Below are 17,736 nucleotides of genomic sequence, written 5' to 3'. Positions count from 1 at the left end.
GGTTTTGTGTTCCTTCTTGATGATGATGACAACAACGATAATGATGGATCAGTTTTATTATGACTTTCATATTATTATTTTTAATGTTGGGACACTTTGGCTATTTCTAAACCTAAATAGAGTTGAGGTATTATATATATGAAAGAATTTGAACATTTGATGGTTTACATTTTCAGTAGAACACCTTTCAAAGTCAAACCTTACATTAAAGATGTATCTGTGTACTAAAGATGTATCCTTTCTCTCTCTCCCTCTCTCTCTTTCTCTCTCTCTCTGGTCCATCTTTAGTAGAATGCTTTAAAAGATATTCTGTGTGTGTGTTTAGTCGTTTAGTCGTGTCCGACTCTTCGTGACCCCATGGACCAGAGCACGCCAGGCCCTCCTGTCTTCTACTGCCTCCCGGAGTTGGGTCAGGTTCATGTTGGTTGCTTCGCAGACACTGTCCAGCCATCTCATCCTCGGTCGTCCCCTTCTCCTCTTGCCATCACACCTTCCTAACATCAAGGTTTTTTCCAAGGACTCTTTTCTTCTCATGAGATGGCCAAAGTACTGGAGCCTCAGCTTCAGGATCTGTCCTTCCAGTGAGCACTCAGGGTTGATTTCCTTTAGAATTGATAGGTTTGTTCTCTTTGCAGTCCAGGGGATTCTCAAGAGCCTCCTCCAGCACCACAATTCAAAGGCATCAATTCTTCGGCGGTCTGCTTTCTTTATGGTCCAGCTCTCACTTCCATACATCACGACAGGAAAAACCATAGCTTTGACTATTCGGACTTTTGTCGGCAAGGTGATGTCTCTGCTTTTCAAGATGCTGTCAAGATTTGTCATCGCTTTCCTCCCAAGAAGAAGGCGTCTTTTAATTTCAGGGCTGCTGTCTCCATCTGCAGTGATCATGGAGCCCAGGAAGATAAAATTTGACACTGCCTCCATATCTTCCCCTTCTATTTCCCAGGAGGTGATGGGACCAGTGGCCATGATCTTAGTTTTTTTGATGTTGAGTTTCAGACCATTTTTTGCACTCTCCTCTTTCACTCTCATTACAAGGTTCTTTAATTCCTCCTCACTTTCTGCCATCAGAGTGGTATCATCTGCATATCGGAGGTTGTTGATATTTCTTCCGGCAATCTTAATTCCGGCTTGGGTTTCTTCCAGTCCAGCCTTCCGCATGATGTATTCTGCATATAAGTTAAATAAGCTGGGGGACAATATACAGCCTTGCCGTACTCCTTTCCCAATTTTGAACCACTCAGTTGTTCCATGACCAGTCCTAACTGTTGCTTCCTGTCCCACATATAGGTTTCTCAGGAGACAGATAAAGTGGTCAGGCACTCCCATTTCTTTAAGAACTTGCCATAGTTTGTTGTGGTCCACACAGTCAAAGGCTTTCGCATAGTCAATGAAGCAGAAGTAGATATTTTTCTGGAACTCTCTGGCTTTCTCCATAATCCAGCGCAAGTTAGCAATTTGGTCTCGAGTTCCTCTGCCTCTTCGGAATCCAGCTTGTACTTCTGGGAGTTCTCGGTCCACATACTGCTGAAGCCTACCTTGCAGGATTTTGAGCATAACCTTGCTAGCGTGCGAAATGAGTGCAATTGTTCGGTAGTTGGAGCATTCTTTGGCACTGCCTTTCTTTGGGATTGGGATGTAGACTGATCTTTTCCAATCCTCTGGCCACTGTTGGGTTTTCCAAACTTGCTGGCATATTGAATGTAGCACCTTAACAGCATCATCTTTCAAGATTTTAAATAGTTCAACTGGGATGCCATCACCTCCACTGGCCTTGTTGTTAGCCAGGCTTTCTAAGGCCCACTTGACTTCGCTCTCCAGGATGTCTGGCTCAAGGTCAGCAACTACATTGTCTGGGTTGTCCGGGATATCCAAATCTTTCTGATATAATTCCTCTGTGTATTCTTGCCACCTCTTCTTGACGTCTTCTGCTTCTGTTAGGTCCCTCCCATTTTTGTCTTTTATCATGTTCATCTTTGCGCAAAATGTTCCTCTAATATCTCCAATTTTCCTGAACAGCTCTCTGGTCTTTCCTTTTCTGTTATCTTCCTCTATTTCTTTGCATTGTTCATTTAAGAAGGCCCTCTTGTCTCTCCTTGCTATTCTTTGGAAGTCTGCATTCAAGTTTCTGTAACTTTCCCTATCTCCCTTGCATTTTGTTTCCCTTCTCCTCTCTGCTATTTCTAAGGCCTCGTTGGACAGCCACTTTGCTTTCTTGCATTTCCTTTTCTTTGGGATGGTTTTCGTTGCTGCCTCCTGGACAATGTTACGAGCCTCTGTCCAAAGTTCTTCAGGCACTCTGTCCACCAAATCTAGTTCCTTAAATCTGTTCTTTACTTCCACTGTGTATTCATAAGGGATTTGGTTTAGATTATACCTGAGTGGCCCAGTGGTTTTTCCTACTCTCTTCAGTCTAAGCTTGAATTTTGCTATGAGAAGCTGATGATCAGAACCGCAGTCAGCTCCAGGTCTTGTTTTTGCTGACTGTATAGAGCTTCTCCATCTTTGGCTGCAGAGAATATAATCAATCTGATTTCGATATTGCCCATCTGGTGATTTCCATGTATAGAGTCGCCTCTTGTGTTGTTGGAAAAGAGTGTTTGTGATGACCAGCTTATTCTCTTGACAAAACTCTATTCTACTGAAGGTGTAAACAATTAAATGTTCAGCTTCTTTCAGCTGTTGAACATGTGGTATGCCCTTCAACATGAAATATTTCATAAGTTGTGCATTTCCTTTTCCACTGCAGTTTTACAGTTGCTGCTTGCTGCTGTAGTTGATCACTTCACTGTATGCTACCATAGCCTAGGAGACTAACCTGCTCAGATCATGTGAAAAGAAAAATGTCAGGCTGTTCAGTAATGAAGGAACATTTACAGCAGTTGATTTGTAGCTTCTGACTATCACTTCTTAGAGTCATTCTTAGGTAGAATGCAAAGGGAGGGAGCCCTTTTCTTGTATCTTCAAGCAGCAAAATGTCATGGGACAACCTCCTCTCCCTACTCCTCTCTCCTCCTTCTCATAATGACAAAGTAGGTGTCAGCCTCAGTAGTTCTTATTAAGCAGTGTTTATTCCAATGTTCAGTAGATTACCATCAATAATTTAATGATTTATCAAATAAAGAAATATAAAATAAATTCAACCTACTGTCATTTGAAAGGACCCTGTGACTTCATGCCTAAATACAGTATATTGTGTTATGCTATGGTTATACTCACACACTACAGAAATCTCAGTTTATTGTATATTAATTATCTTTGACTGGAGTATCCCCATAATGCATGGTAATGGTGCAGCTATTATTAACATCCATTAGCACATCTAACCATTATTATTATCTGTTAACTATGTGTGACAATTTGGACATGTGACAAAAATATAAAAAACTTAGTCTCATAAATGAAAATTTCATATCTTATTAATCTTGATCATCAAGAAAGCTATACAGTAGCCATTAGTATGCTTTTTTAATGGTGAAGTGCTTAGAATCAGATTAAGCTAAAATGGGCCACATTCACATACTTATTTTTTAAAGAGAACAATTTCAGTAAGAGTCACATTCCTAAAAACATGAAACATTTTATTCTACCAACCAGTGAGCTGGTGCCATGACACACCTTCCCTCTGCTTCCCTGGGCAATTAAAGTAGCTAATCTTCACTCTCCAGGGTATAAACTGTAGTAGCAGTTTAGGAGTATTTAGTATTTAATTCTTAGAAGAGATTATTTCTAGGAGAATGTTTCTCAATCTACTTCAGTGGATGGAGGAACTATGTCCAGGTTGTACCCCAAATTGTCTCTTCTAGTTGCCAGGAGAAGCCGACTTCTTACTTTCACTCTGCAGTTGACTGTGGTGAATTTCTTGTCCTACAGTTTTTCCTTCATTAGATCATAACCTCAGCTGCTTTCTTGAGGACATGCATTAGTCCATACTACCTTTGAAAGCTTCTTGAGTACCTCCACTGCTGCGGTCTCAAGAATAGAAGGATCTCTAGGCTGTTTTTTTCTAGGTGGCTAGTTTAGGGACATTTGAGGGTTTAAAGCTTTGAGAATTTATAGCAAACATTTCACTATAATTCTCTTTAAAATAGCATTTGATATATTTTATTAGCAACACTGGTACAGTAAATTGATACCGATATTTGCAAACCGCAGCATAAAAATGTATTAATTTAGTACATTAACATTAAGTGCATTACTTCTTTTGGCCTCATGGATCTAAGTATCACTAGTAAATATAATGTTTTTTAAAATGCTGGCCAAAATCCTATTAACTAGAGCATAGTTAATTGCTCTAGAGCAGTGGTTCTTAACCTTGGGTCACTCAGGTGTTTTTGAACTGCAACTCCCAGACACCCCAGCCAGCACAGCTGGTGGTGAAGGCTTCTGGGAGTTGCAGTCCAAAAACACCAAGGTTAAGAACCACTGCTCTAGAGTAGGCCCACTGAATGAATAGAGATTTGCTGAGTCAACTCCTCCATAAGCACCACTTATTCGAATAGGCATATTATCACTGTAACCTATTTCTGCATAGTAAGTTGCATTTAAAGGAGGCCCAAATGAATCAATGCAACTTAAAGAGCAGTTGGTTCACTATATCCCCATTAATCCAGTGGGCCTACTCTTGTGTGATTTACTATGCTATGCAACATGATTTTTACCAATGTTTTAAATGTAGCATTAACATTAATTACATTTTGATGTGTACCACCTCCCATGAAGGGAGAAACAGACACACACCTCTCATTAAAGGTTGGCTATATAAACAGTGGTCCCATATTTAGACCTGTTTAAACTACAGCTGCTAGAAGTACTGGCTATGATAGGCAATTCTGATACCTTCTTGGAGGTGTAATCTAAAAAGATCTAGGACCTCACACTTGGGAACCACTAATCATGAATGAGCCAATAATTCTTTTACTGCAGATTTTTTAAGTACTAGAAGCTATTATAGTAAATATAGTGAGTTCTGAGAGAAACTTTAGGTCCCTGTGTTGCATGACTGTTTTGTGTCGCAATAGCCTATCATCACCCAACACGTCAATGCAAAAATGACACTGCTGAAAACGTCTAGCTTCTAGTCTCCCATGAGCAATAGGCTGAGCATTGCTGTTAGAAATCTCAATTTGAGGCAGACTCGGCCTCAACAAAAATAGTTTTTGGAACTTGGAAGATTAAGTTAGGATTATTTGCATTTTTATATTATTTGGCTTGTTTATAAGCACCTTTCTCCCGATAAGGGGACACAAGGCATGACACACACACACCAAGAACATCTGCCATTATACAATAGCATTGAAAAATAAGAGACATCTTAAGAATGTTAAGTGTATTTGAGTTCCCTTTGAAGTTAAACAAGAGGTTAATTTGCAATACATTAATTACACAGAAAAAAAATATGAGTAGAGTGGACATGGTAATAGTTATTCATATTTGTTCATATTCATCTAGGAAAGCTTTGCTTGAAGGAAGAACCAATCAAATAATCTGAACTTAATCTTCTACTGTCCAAAATATTTTTTCTGAAGGGTCTCCTACCATCCAGATATTCTCCGTTCCAGAAAAATCTTTCTAAGAATATTTCTCAAACTATATCCTGCATGGGAAACTGGAAGCCAGTTGTTTTAGTTGTGCGACTGTCTTGCCTGTGGGCTGGAGGTGATAAGAAATTGGTTGCAGTGACCTGAAATGCAGGAAAGGATGTTTATATAAGCAGTCACTCACCATAATTTATGCAACAGCTTCTCTAGTATTATACTAAGTAAATCTGAAAGTAGTGAAAGAATTATTGGCCTTGCATAAAGCTGGTGTTATCTATACTGTGTCTCTTGGTAGATGACATCCCACATTGATAATCAACCCTAACCTTAGTTTTCAAGACACAGCATTCCTCTGTTGATAACTGAATGATGAAATATACATTCACTTATTTGTTTGTTTGTTTCAACTTCTATAATGTCCCATTAATGCAAACACTCTTGGAATGGTTCACAAATTCATTGTTACAATCAAACAGTACAAAATACAATAAATGCAATAAAATACAATAATAATTTATAGGCTGAAATCCTGTTTACGTAAGTTTTGTCATGTAAGGCTAATTGCATCATCAGTCAGGATGATCTTTTGGAAGCTAAATGTATCTCCTGTCCCAAGGCACATGTAATCCCTTTCATCATCAATGGGTGCCTCAGGACAAATATAGAAAAGATTTAATTTCCAAAAAAATCATCCCATCTGATGATGTAATCAGCCTTAGGCAGTGTAACAAACATGAACACAATTTCAACAGCAGCTAGTTTAAAACTAAGTGCCAGATTAGGAAAAACACATTAGTAGCCCTAAAAATCCGCTGTTTTTATCAGAACTAACAATTTAATTAATGAAGTAACAATGCTAATTCAACAAGTTAAACATATTTTTACTTTCAAACATGATTATCAACATATTAATTTTGAATTTCTGATGTTTAATAATGACAAATTAATTTTCAAATCTAAATTCCAAGTACTGTTGCAAACACTGTCACTGTTTCTGATGCTGGTTTCACTCTCTGGATTAAGAGATAATGTTCTTAGTATATTGACTAATATGCTGTAAGTGCTTGGTGTTACTTTGCCCTTCTGATAATAGCAGGCACTGAATGTATGATCTCCATCAAGGTGAGCATTGATGAGGTGTCCTGAACATTTAGGTAGCTCAGTGTAAGTGCCAGTAATACAACCTCTTGCCATCCAGCTCCCTGTTCTTATTCTTGATGGTCTTGCTTGCATGTCTTGTACCTGAGATCAGTGATTCATTCTGTTCTCCTGAAGTTATTATGTTGAGCTCTTGTGGTTATATTTTGTAATAGTAACCATTTGGATGTTAAAATCCTTTCAAGAAAATCAAGCATTTTCATTCCCCCCTCCTTTCCTCTAGTGATTTTTCAAATACTAAAGCCATCAAGAGAGTTGAAAGAACTGATTTAGCCCACCCCCAGGAGGGGGATTCACAAACCTATTTTCACTATTGAACTGCCATTGACATCTAAAGTCCCCACCATGCTGTTTTCCTCCACACTCCAGCAATCAGGACATCCAGCAACCCCATAAAAATCCAAACTAATAGCATGAATATTCAGTGACCTAGAATACTAATTATTGTCATGAATATTAATGTGATCGGACTTGCTTTTTCCTCTTCTGTTTCTCGCTCTCTTTTTCCCCCCACTCAGCCAGCTCTAAAGATGGCCCATAATGAGAGCATTTAAGAGAGAGTGCGCTCTCCGCCGTGACAGGGACTGGGGTAATAAGGAGAGCTTGATTAACGTGGTGCACTTGGGGGAGAGATGAGAGGCTTCACGTGGTCCTGTTGTGGGGGAGGCAATGAGGCACCGGCGGCTGTGTTGCTGCTCCCTCAGATTAATGAGGCCTAAGAGTGCATTAGGAACAGTGACAAAGGTTTGATCTAATGGGTTCAGTCATTTTTCCTTTGAGTGACAGACGCACAGAAGTAATTGGCTGTGCAGAATGGCAGCTCATTGGCAGTACTTAAGGATACATTATCCCTGTTGTGTGGCCCGCAGAGGCTGTTTATCAAAACTGCTCACATTGCAGACTTGCATTTACTAAGCTACTGTTGCAGAGGCAATAGCTTCAGAATAAAATAATTATAATTATAATAATGTAAGATCAAAATATCTGTTCCTCCCCCTCAAAGTTTCTCTTCATTTTAGATTTAAATGATCTAGAAATACTGTAATAAGTACAGCTTGCTCTAACTTGCAAGCTTTTTTGTCACTTTCTAGTTTAACTTACCAAATATTTAATAATGCATTCCTTGTATCTTTTATGATCATATATACTCAAAACTAAGCATAGAATTTTGGCAGGAGGTCACTGTTATTGGAAAATTGCCCTATTTCTATCCTATCTGTCTTCATAAATCCCCTATACGTTTCCTTAGAAAAACTGCCACATTTACACATTTTTTTCTGGTTTAATATTAGCATGTTTCAACAAGAATATACTAGAAGAATCCCATAAATCGAATGAGAAAAAGCATTACTGATGTATTTCTAATATTCAACAATGTGTTTAATACTAGTCTCCCATACTGGTTATAAATTATGAAGTCACCCCCATGTTTGGCCTTAGTTGCCAAATTCTCTAAGTGCCATAATTTTTAAAAAATTTCTACATGCATGCTCTGGAATGTACTTAATAATATTGTTGTTTTATATGATTAGGATGTTCTGCTGTTAAAAATGTTCTCTTTGAATAATTTTTGCAGGAAGAATTTTATTGTGAAAAGGTTTTTTAAAATATATATATATATCTATCTTTTCATGCTACTGGGAAGTTTAGACACAATTTTCCTTTTGGAACAAAATTAGCTGATTTCAGTAGCCACAGTTAAGGGTCAGCATCTAATACTGGAGAGAAAAATATAGGTCCATTCTTTGATAGTGTAAATAATAACAACAACAACAGCAGCAGCAGCAGCAACAACAACAACAACAACAACAACAACAACAACAACAACAACAACAACAACAACAACAAAAATATCAGCTAGGCATAATTTTTTAATCTATACCTTATCAGTCATTTAGATTTAAGATAATGCTATCTAGTTACTCCAATTGTGGCTTGTATAAGAAGATGGTATTTGTTCCGGTGATGTACTCTTTATTTTTTTCTGCTAGATTCTGCTTTAATTAGAAATATAGATAAGTGTCTACCTTGACTTTGTAGAGGGCATAACATGGAGAGTAATAAGTGGGAAACATCTCATGTTAGCCTTGGAAATGTTTGTGGCATGTTCTTGGAAGCATGACATTTAGTTTGTTGGGAGACAACATATATTCTTAATCTGTTACAAAATGTCAGTGTCAGGAATCTTGACATTGGAAGAGAGTTTGCGGAAGATTTTGATGCTAGAGGGGATTCCTTCTTCCCTGCAAGCATGTAAAAAGAGAGATTGAGAATTGTGCACACTATTAAAATCAAGATGAAAGGGAAAATAAGTTTTATTCATGTACCAGTTAAGTGGTACCTACATCCTCACAAAACATTCTTTTGTATTAAGTAAACTGAATACTGTATTTATAATAACCCACCACAAAGTATTGCAGAATGTTCCCCAACCCCGTGAGAGGACTCCTAATGTTCAGGGCTCCATTGAGACAAGAACAGGAGTCTGGTGGTGCTGCTCAGGCATCTGTTTCTGCGCCTGTGTCAGGCTGGAAAGGGGGAGATTTTCAGGAAGGGAAAGAGAAATGGCATCTTTTTTTTTTTCTTCCAACCCCTCTCCCAGGACTTTTCTGAATGTTTTAGCGAATTCAGATTTGCAAGGTGATAGGCCTCCCAATAGTGTCATCAATTTGTGGCATTTTTCAAGAGCAAAGTTGAGGCCATCCATCGGGACCTAGACCACCAGATGGCTCCAGTAGATCAGGTGGAGATGTCCACTACAACAGCTCATCCAGTCTTATTAGATCAATTTTAGTCGGTGTCACCAATAGAGGTCGACAAGGCTCTTGATCACTGTAGGGCCACTGCTAGCTCCTTGTCCAGCCTGGCTTTTAAAGACTGCAAGACTGGTAACAACTGAGTGGGCCACTGCAATCATTAATGCATCTCTCCAAGAGGGTCACGTTCCTCAGACCCTTAAGGAGAGGCTTATTTTTTAAAACCTTCTTATTCTGGCAGGCCTCCTAAATTATGCCATGGTTAAATATTCTGCTTTGAGTTTGAGATTAGCACCTGCAGCCATCCAATTAATTTTAGTTTTATTGTACATTTTATGCTGTATGCCATTGGTCAGATGGGCGATTCAGAAGTTCAAATAAATAAATATATAAAGTGGAGAGGTGTTGCAGGGCGAAGTATGACTACAGGGAGGAGAGAGTCTTAACCTCATCACTCTCCTTCCTGCTTCTTCAGTTATGCGATATAAACTACATAACAAGAAGCAAAAGTAATCTGTCACATTTAAGCCTAGCAGATTTATTTCAGTGTGAGCTTTGCTCAAGGCTGTTAGCAGGTTAAGTAAGACAATCTGTTCTCACATATCTTGTGAGGGATCTCACTGTTTACATCTCTCCATTATAAGAACTGATCATTTCTTCCTACCATGTCCTTTCTAGTCTTTAGTTACCAATCCATAAGCAGACATATTATCTTATCCTGTGATTGCCATGTTTGCAGAGGAATATTTAGTAAATGGACTTTCTCAAAGGGCTGTTGGAAGTAAACAATGTTTTCTGCCTCCCCCTCTGTCTATGCATTGATTCTCTCAAAAACTCTAAAAGATTCAAGAGTCAGATTTGATTTATTGATTTTTTTAAAGCCATGCTTGTCCTCCTAGTTTACCTTATAATGGACAGTAAGCTAAGTGGCCCATAATTTCTTGGATTCTCTCTGGATTGTGTTTCTGTCTTCTGGCACAGACACTCATCTTAGAGGAGTGTTACCTATTTTTGTCTTCTAACAGCCATTTTACATACAAATTCTTACTATCTGTGTTAGCTTCTGTTTGTTTTAACTTGTCACTTAGGTCTACAACACTGTGGGCAACCTCTACTGCCATGGGGGTACTAAAGGAAGCTTTCTTTTCTCTAATATCTACCTTGGCAATGCTTGTCAAACTCCTGGATTTGCCTTACCTTTCCTGACCTCTGGTATACTTTCTGTCTTAGAGATACAAATCTTGTAGCCTCTTGCTCTTGAGAAAAAATAATGGGGGTAAATCATTTTCTTTCCTCTCAGTGACATTTCTTGGGGCAAGACTTCAATCTGCCACTCTCAACAAAGAAATCTTTAGGGATTTTTTAGAAGCTTTGCACTTAATTTTTTCCTGGAAGGAATGCCAAGTTGAGCACAATGATTAAAATTCTTGTGCAGAATGACACCTGGAAAAGGCACAACTGCCACCCTGGCAAGATTATTCCCATTCGTACACAGAATGGCTTTCCTGTGCATGATTCATCTAAATAGGGCAGAAGAAATTCCAGACTGCATAGTTGTTATAATTTCTGCACAAACTGTCATTTTTCCCATACAAAATTCACCAGAAATGACATTAGGTTGGCAGAATTTGCCAGTTTCTGACTCTTCCAGAACAATAGGAAGAAAAGAAAAAAGGGTGTCTCATTTTCAGGGGAAGCCAGGAAGTCTGACTGCTGCCAGGGTGTCTCAGTGAGGAAGCTTGGAATTGCTGAGAAGCAGAAATTTTGCAATTAAAGTGGTGCCTCGCATTGCGATGTTAATTCGTTCCGCAAAAATCGCTGCAGAATGAAAACATCGCAATGCGAAATAAAAAAGCCCATAGAAACGCATTGAAACCCCTTCAATGCGTTCCTATTGGCTGGAAACTCACCGTTCAGCGAAGATCCTCCATAGCGCAGCCATTTTTGCTGCCTGGTAAGCGAGGAATCTGTCCCAGAAAACAGCGGGCAGCCATTTTGTTTACCACGCGGCCATTTTGAAACTGCCGATCAGCTGTTTTAAAATCGTCGGTTTGCAATGCTCGGTTCCCGAAGCAGGGAACCGAACATTGCAAAGCAAAATTCTCCCATAGGGAACATCGCAAAGCGATCGCTTTTGCGATCACAGAAAATGTGTCGCAAAGCGATTTCATCGCTAAACAAAGTGATCGCTATGCGAGGCACCACTGTACTCTTCACACCTCTGTTCTACATGTGCCTCTTTTATTATGGCTCTAAATAACCTCCAAGATTTTGGAACAATGTAACACATTTGTATCTTCTTTACAACTTCATTTTCACAATTTCTTTAATTTTAGAGAAAATTCAGTATGAACACATTGAAGTTCTCTGGTACTTTTGGCACACAATATTGATAAATATTCATTTATAATATTTTAAGATACTGAGACCATATCACCCACCTCCTTTAGTATCCTTAGTTGCAATCCATCTGGCCCTGAAAACCTGAACTGAACTGAGGTAGCTCAAGTTTTCATGACTGATTCTTCACCATTCTTGAACTGTAGTCCTGACTCTTCTAGTCTTCTATATAGGCAAAGTTGTTCACATTTTCCTTTTGGGGGGGGGAATGGGGAGAAAATTGCAGGGGTGGCCCAGAGTCCAAGACGCCTAAATTGATGGGATAATATCCCCTACTGCCCAGCCACAAATGGAAAATTAGAGTTTGCCATTTCTATCTTCTTTGTCAACTTTTAACATTTAAATCTCCCTTACTGCCCATGCGGGCTGCTGTTTCCTTCTTGTTGTTCTATTGTACATGAAAAGGTGGTGGTTATTCATACGATTTATCCACCACAGCATATTCTGAGCCTGAGCTTTCCTGAAATGATCCACACATGTAGAATGTTCATATATTAATTTATTTTCCTTTTCATTTCTTGTACAAAAAGAACATTTCTTGTGCTTTTGTTTAATTTATTTATTTATTTATTTATTTGATTTTTATTCCACCTATCTGGACCAACGGTCCACTCTTTAACTGGCCATTAAAACAAACAGTTACATGCCATAAGACTGTAGCCATATTTAGGTGGTCATCCTGAAAGTCTGTAGAGCTCAAAGAAGGATAGAGATGATGCATGTACAGAAGCCCTGCATGCATTCCCACCCTACTCAGTCCTGGATCTTTTGGCATTTCCATCATGAAAGTAACTGCACTGACACTGTAAGCAAGTTCAGTTGGACATACTTAGAGTGGCCAGAATCCTATTTCCAGTTTATACTTGCATAAAGGTAGCACATAAATCTTGTTAGCAAATTGCCATTTGTTAAGGAGCTTCTGTTTGCATTCCTCAGTGCATACCCAATTATACAAGGAGTACAACCAGCACCTCCTTAATGAGTAGCATTTTGCCACTGAGACTTCTGCAGTTTTCCTTATGCAAGCAGTTTTTCCATGAACTGCAGCCATTCTGTATCAGCGCAGCTAATCACACTGTCAGTACGTTTAGTTGAATGTGCTTACATCACCCATACAGTTCTTCATGCTTAACAAACAAAGGTTTGCCCCATTTCTGGGTGAGATAGATATGTGTCTTGTCCCCATCTCACTTTGAGTTTTGCACACTTTTAGGCTGATGAAGTTTCCCTGAGAAGCCTTCAGTACATATATCATTTGGAATAAAACATAATCTTGGTCACCATGTACATCAAGGCCCTATATGCCCGCATTCCTGCAAACATGAGCTACAGGTAATCATCCCATCTCATGAGACTACAAGACATCCAGTAACTAAACTGTGCAACTTTGTTTTCCACCACAATTACTTCATCTTTAGTGGAGGTCAGATAATCTGAAGACCATTTGTGGGGGAATGCCCCTCCCCAAAGTTGCTAAACTGTTGGCTTAATCTACAGTATCAGGGCTAACATGCGCTGGATTATGGAGAAAGCCAGAGAGTTCCAGAAAAACATCTACTTCTGCGTCATTGACTATGCAAAAGCCTTTGACTGTTTGGACCACAGCAAACTATGGCAAGTCCTTAAAGAAATGGGAGTGCCTGACCACCTTATCTATCTACTGAGAAACCTATATGTGGGACAGGAAGCAACAGTTAGAACTGGATAGGGAACAACTGATTGATTCAAAACTGGGAAAGGAGTACGACAAGGCTGTATATTGTCTCCCTGCTTATTTAACTTATATGCAGAATGCATCATGCGAAAGGCTGGACTGGAGGAATCCGAAACCAGAATTAAGATTGCCGGAAGAAATATCAACAATCTCCGATATGCAGATGATACCACTCTGATGGCAGAAAGTGAGGAGGAACTAAAGAACCTTGTAATGAGGGTGAAAGAGGAGAGTGCAAAAAACGGTCTGAAACTCAACATCAAAAAAACTAAGATCATGGCCACTGGTCCCATCACCTCTTGGGAAATAGAAGGGGAAGATATGGAGGCAGTGACAGATTTTACTTTCTTGGGCTCTATGATCACTGCAGATGGAGACAGCAGCTACAAAATTGAAAGACGCCTGCTTCTTGGGAGGAAAGCAGTGACAAACTTTGACAGCATCTTAAAAAGCAGAGGCATCACCTTGCCAATAAAAGTCCGAATAGTCAAAGCTATAGTTTTTCCTGTCGTGATGTATGGAAGTGAGAGCTGGACCATAAAGAAAGCTGACCGCTGAAGAATTGATGCCTTTGAATTGTGGTGCTGGAGGAGGCTCTTGAGAGTCCCCTGGACTGCAAGGAGAAAAAACCTATCAATTATAAAGGAAATCAAATCACAGTGCTCACTGGAAGGACAGATCCTGAAGCTGAGGCTCCAGTACTTTGGCCATCTCATGAGAAGAGAAGACTCCTTGGAAAAGATGTTGGCAAAGTGTGATGGCAAGAGGAGAAGGGGACGACAGAGAACGAGATGGTTGTACAGTGTCATCGAAGCTACCAACATGAATTTGACACAACTTCGGGAGGCAGTGGAAGATAGGAGGGCCTGGCGTGCTCTGGTCCATGGGGTCACGAAGAGTCAGACACGACTAAACGACTAGACAACAACAGTAGCAGGGCAGACTCTCCTGGATGACGTCACAGCTGCCTCTGGGAGGAACTGCCACCCATTCTTCTTCTTTCTCATAGGTTATAGAGAGCTTGCTTAATTGCCTTTCCTTGGGCCAGTCATAATGTCATTATGTGACCATTGTCCTATCTGAACTCTTGTCAACTATCTGTGAGCTTGTGAGGATATTAAAACACAGTCCTCATGGGGGCAGGGCAGTCGTCTTGTATGAGGTCCTCTCCTTCTAGTCGCCCATCAGGAGCACTGCTGGCAGACATCCATCCTTGTGTGTGGCTGACGTCTTTAACTTCTCTAAGACTATTTGCTATCCTAATTACTTGTGACTACATAGCCCCACCTTCACCCTCAACCTAGACCACACCATGCAACAGGATCACTTTGTAGACACCATTGTGCAAACAATAAAGTAGAAACATGATTACCATCTAACATGAGAAATGAACAAACAACCACTTGTATATACCTGCCTGTAACTTCCAGAGTCCTGAAGTTCAGCAGACAAGGCCTGTGATACAACTGAATCTGCTCTCTTCTATTAAACAAGAGACTCTCCCTCTCAAGGATGTGAATAATGTTTCTTAGACAGCTGTAGCTGTCCAAGAATTTTTAAAAAATCAGGACTGGAGTGGTGCTCAGGAATAGTCTTCTACAACAGTGGTCCCCAACCTTTTCCCAACCGTGGACCTGTTGAGGGGGTCATGGCATGCTCGTGTGGGTGTGGTGTGCCCACAGGGGGTGGAGCATGCATGCGTGCAGTGGCGCTCACAAGCGACTGCTCATGCACATGGCGTGCTCGCAGGGGGCAGAGTGCATTTGCACACTTGTGCACAGTGCTCACGAGGGCCCTCGCATGCATGCATGCATGCAGTGCACTCACAAGGAGAGAGCATGCAGGCAGCGGTGCTCATGGGGAGTGCGTGCATATAGTGCACTTGCCGGGGCTGGAACGCGCTCACATGCATGCATGCATGTGGCAGCGTGCACAGGGGCACTCGCGAGGGGGCAGGAGATCTGTGTCTGCGGCCCAGTCTTGCGGCCTAGGCCAGGGACTGCTGCTGGATCTCAGACTGGGGGGTTGGGGACCCCTGTTCTACAAGATAAACACAGAACAGATAATAACAGAATATTAGTTATTGTAATCTGTAGTTCCCAAGTAAAACTACTGTGTCATGAAGATCTACATCCTATCCTGTACAATGAAATTTCCCTAGTCTTTCTGGTTGGAAAGCCTGTACATGCATATAGACAGTGTATATGCATATATAAGCCTTCCACCCACAAGGGAGTCAGGCATCTGTCTGTATGTAAATATAGGCCTTGTAAAAGAGATACTGGTAGAAGAACCAGACCTGACTACAAACCCAGACACCAACTTTGTCCGAGTGTCTACACAGGAAACACCTTTAAAAATATCTAATTATGTGATCTACAATATCTGGAGCTTGTACACCTTCTTGTCTTCTAGCATGATATATGTTACTTCTGATGATATATGTTTCCATCTGCCCTCAAGGAGACACTCATTAGGCCCATAAGAAAGAAACTTAATATGGCGGCAGATGAAATTGGCAATTATAGGCCCGTCGCCAATGTTTCTTTCATGAGCAAAGTGGTTGAGAGGATGGTGACTGATAAGCTTCAGGCTCACTTGGATGAAACAGATGCCCTGGATCCATTTCAGTCAGGCTTCAGGCCGTGCCACGGTACAGAGACGGCATTGGTCGCCCTGTATGATGACCTGTTGAGGAAGGCTGACGGGTAAAATGTCTCTGTTGTTCCTCCTCAACATCTCGGTGGCCTTTGATACCGTCAACCACGGTATCCTCCTGGGGAGGCTCTCCGAGTTGGGAATTGGTGGCTCGGCACTCGCCTGGCTCCGTTCCTTCTTGGGGGACCATCCTCAGAGAGTACAGCTTGGGGAGAGTGTTTCAGGCCTGTGGAGTTTCAATTGTGGGGTTCCACAGGGGTCGATTATCTCCCCAATGCTGTTTAACATCTATATGAGACCGCTGGGTGGGGTCATCAGGGGGTGTGGATGACACCCAGCTCTACATCTCCTTTTCACCAACTGCAGGTGATGCCGTCCTGTCCCTACAGCGCTGCCTGGGGGCCGTACTGCAGTGGATGCAGGAAAATGGGATGAGGCTGAACCCGGACAAGACGGAGGTTCTGAGGGTGGGTGGCCCTGTGGTTGGTGGCCCGGGTGACTCACGTTTGGGGGGTGACCCTGGTCGTGAAGAGTGGGGTCCGCAGCCTAGGCGTACATCTGGACCCGACACTCACCATGGAAACGCAGATAGCGTTGGTAGTCCGCACCATCTTTTTCCACCTCTGGCGGATCGCCTGGCTGCGGCCCTATCCCAACATGGGGGCACTCACTACCTTGGTGCATGTGCTCATAATCTCAAGATTAGATCACTGTAACGCGTTTTACGTGGGGCTGCCTTTGAGGCTGATGTGGAAACTTCAGGTGGTGCAGAATGCTGCAGCCAGACTCCTCACTGGAGTGAGAAAATACCAACATATTTCTCCAACTCTGGCCGCATTGCATTGGCTGCCCATTCATTTCCGCGTCAACTTCAAAGTCTTAATGGTTACTTACAAGGCCCTAAACAGTTTAGGACATCGATATTGGCAGAACGCCTGCTCCCACCAAGGTCTACCTGGATCACCCGTGCGAGTCAGGAGGTGAGGCTGAGGAGCCTGACGCTGAGAGAGGCCCGGAAGGAAAAGACACAAAACCAGGCCTTCTCGGTGACGGCTCCTTGCCTCTGGAACAACCTCCCTTCAGAGATTTGTGCGGCCCCTACACTGGGAATCTTTAAAACCCAATTAAAAACATGGTTATACATCCAGGCCTTCCCTCCAGTCAATACCTGATTTCTTTTCTATTTCTTCTTATTTTATTCTCACTCTATTTTATTGGAACTGTATCGAATGATTATGTAATGTTCTTGTGTTTTATTGTTTTATCCTATACTGGAAGTCGCCTAGAGTGGTCAAGTAGACCAGATAGGCGGGGTATAAATAAATAAATAAATTACTTTTTCCCAGCAGTATTCACTAGATTTTACAATAGAACAAATGGACCCGTCTGTCAGCAGAAAAAGAAATGGACACAAAACTTATATTAGAAGCATCAATATTTAGAAACCAGTGGGAAAACACTTCCATCTCCACCGACACTTAGGTCTTTGAACTTCATGGTGACTATC

General features: G+C 41.1%; 1 protein-coding gene across 11 annotated transcripts in view; it reads left to right on the top strand.

The window, feature by feature from the left end:
* Nucleotides 1–17,736, top strand: part of AGAP1 (ArfGAP with GTPase domain, ankyrin repeat and PH domain 1) — a 528,918-nt gene that overhangs the window by 295,121 nt on the left and 216,061 nt on the right. The window lies entirely within an intron of this gene.

This window comes from Pogona vitticeps, chromosome 1, assembly GCF_051106095.1.
Source record: "Pogona vitticeps strain Pit_001003342236 chromosome 1, PviZW2.1, whole genome shotgun sequence".
NCBI lineage: Eukaryota > Metazoa > Chordata > Lepidosauria > Squamata > Agamidae > Pogona > Pogona vitticeps.
The sequence above is the reverse complement of the archived record's forward strand: the minus strand, read 5'-3'. Positions and strand labels throughout refer to the sequence as shown.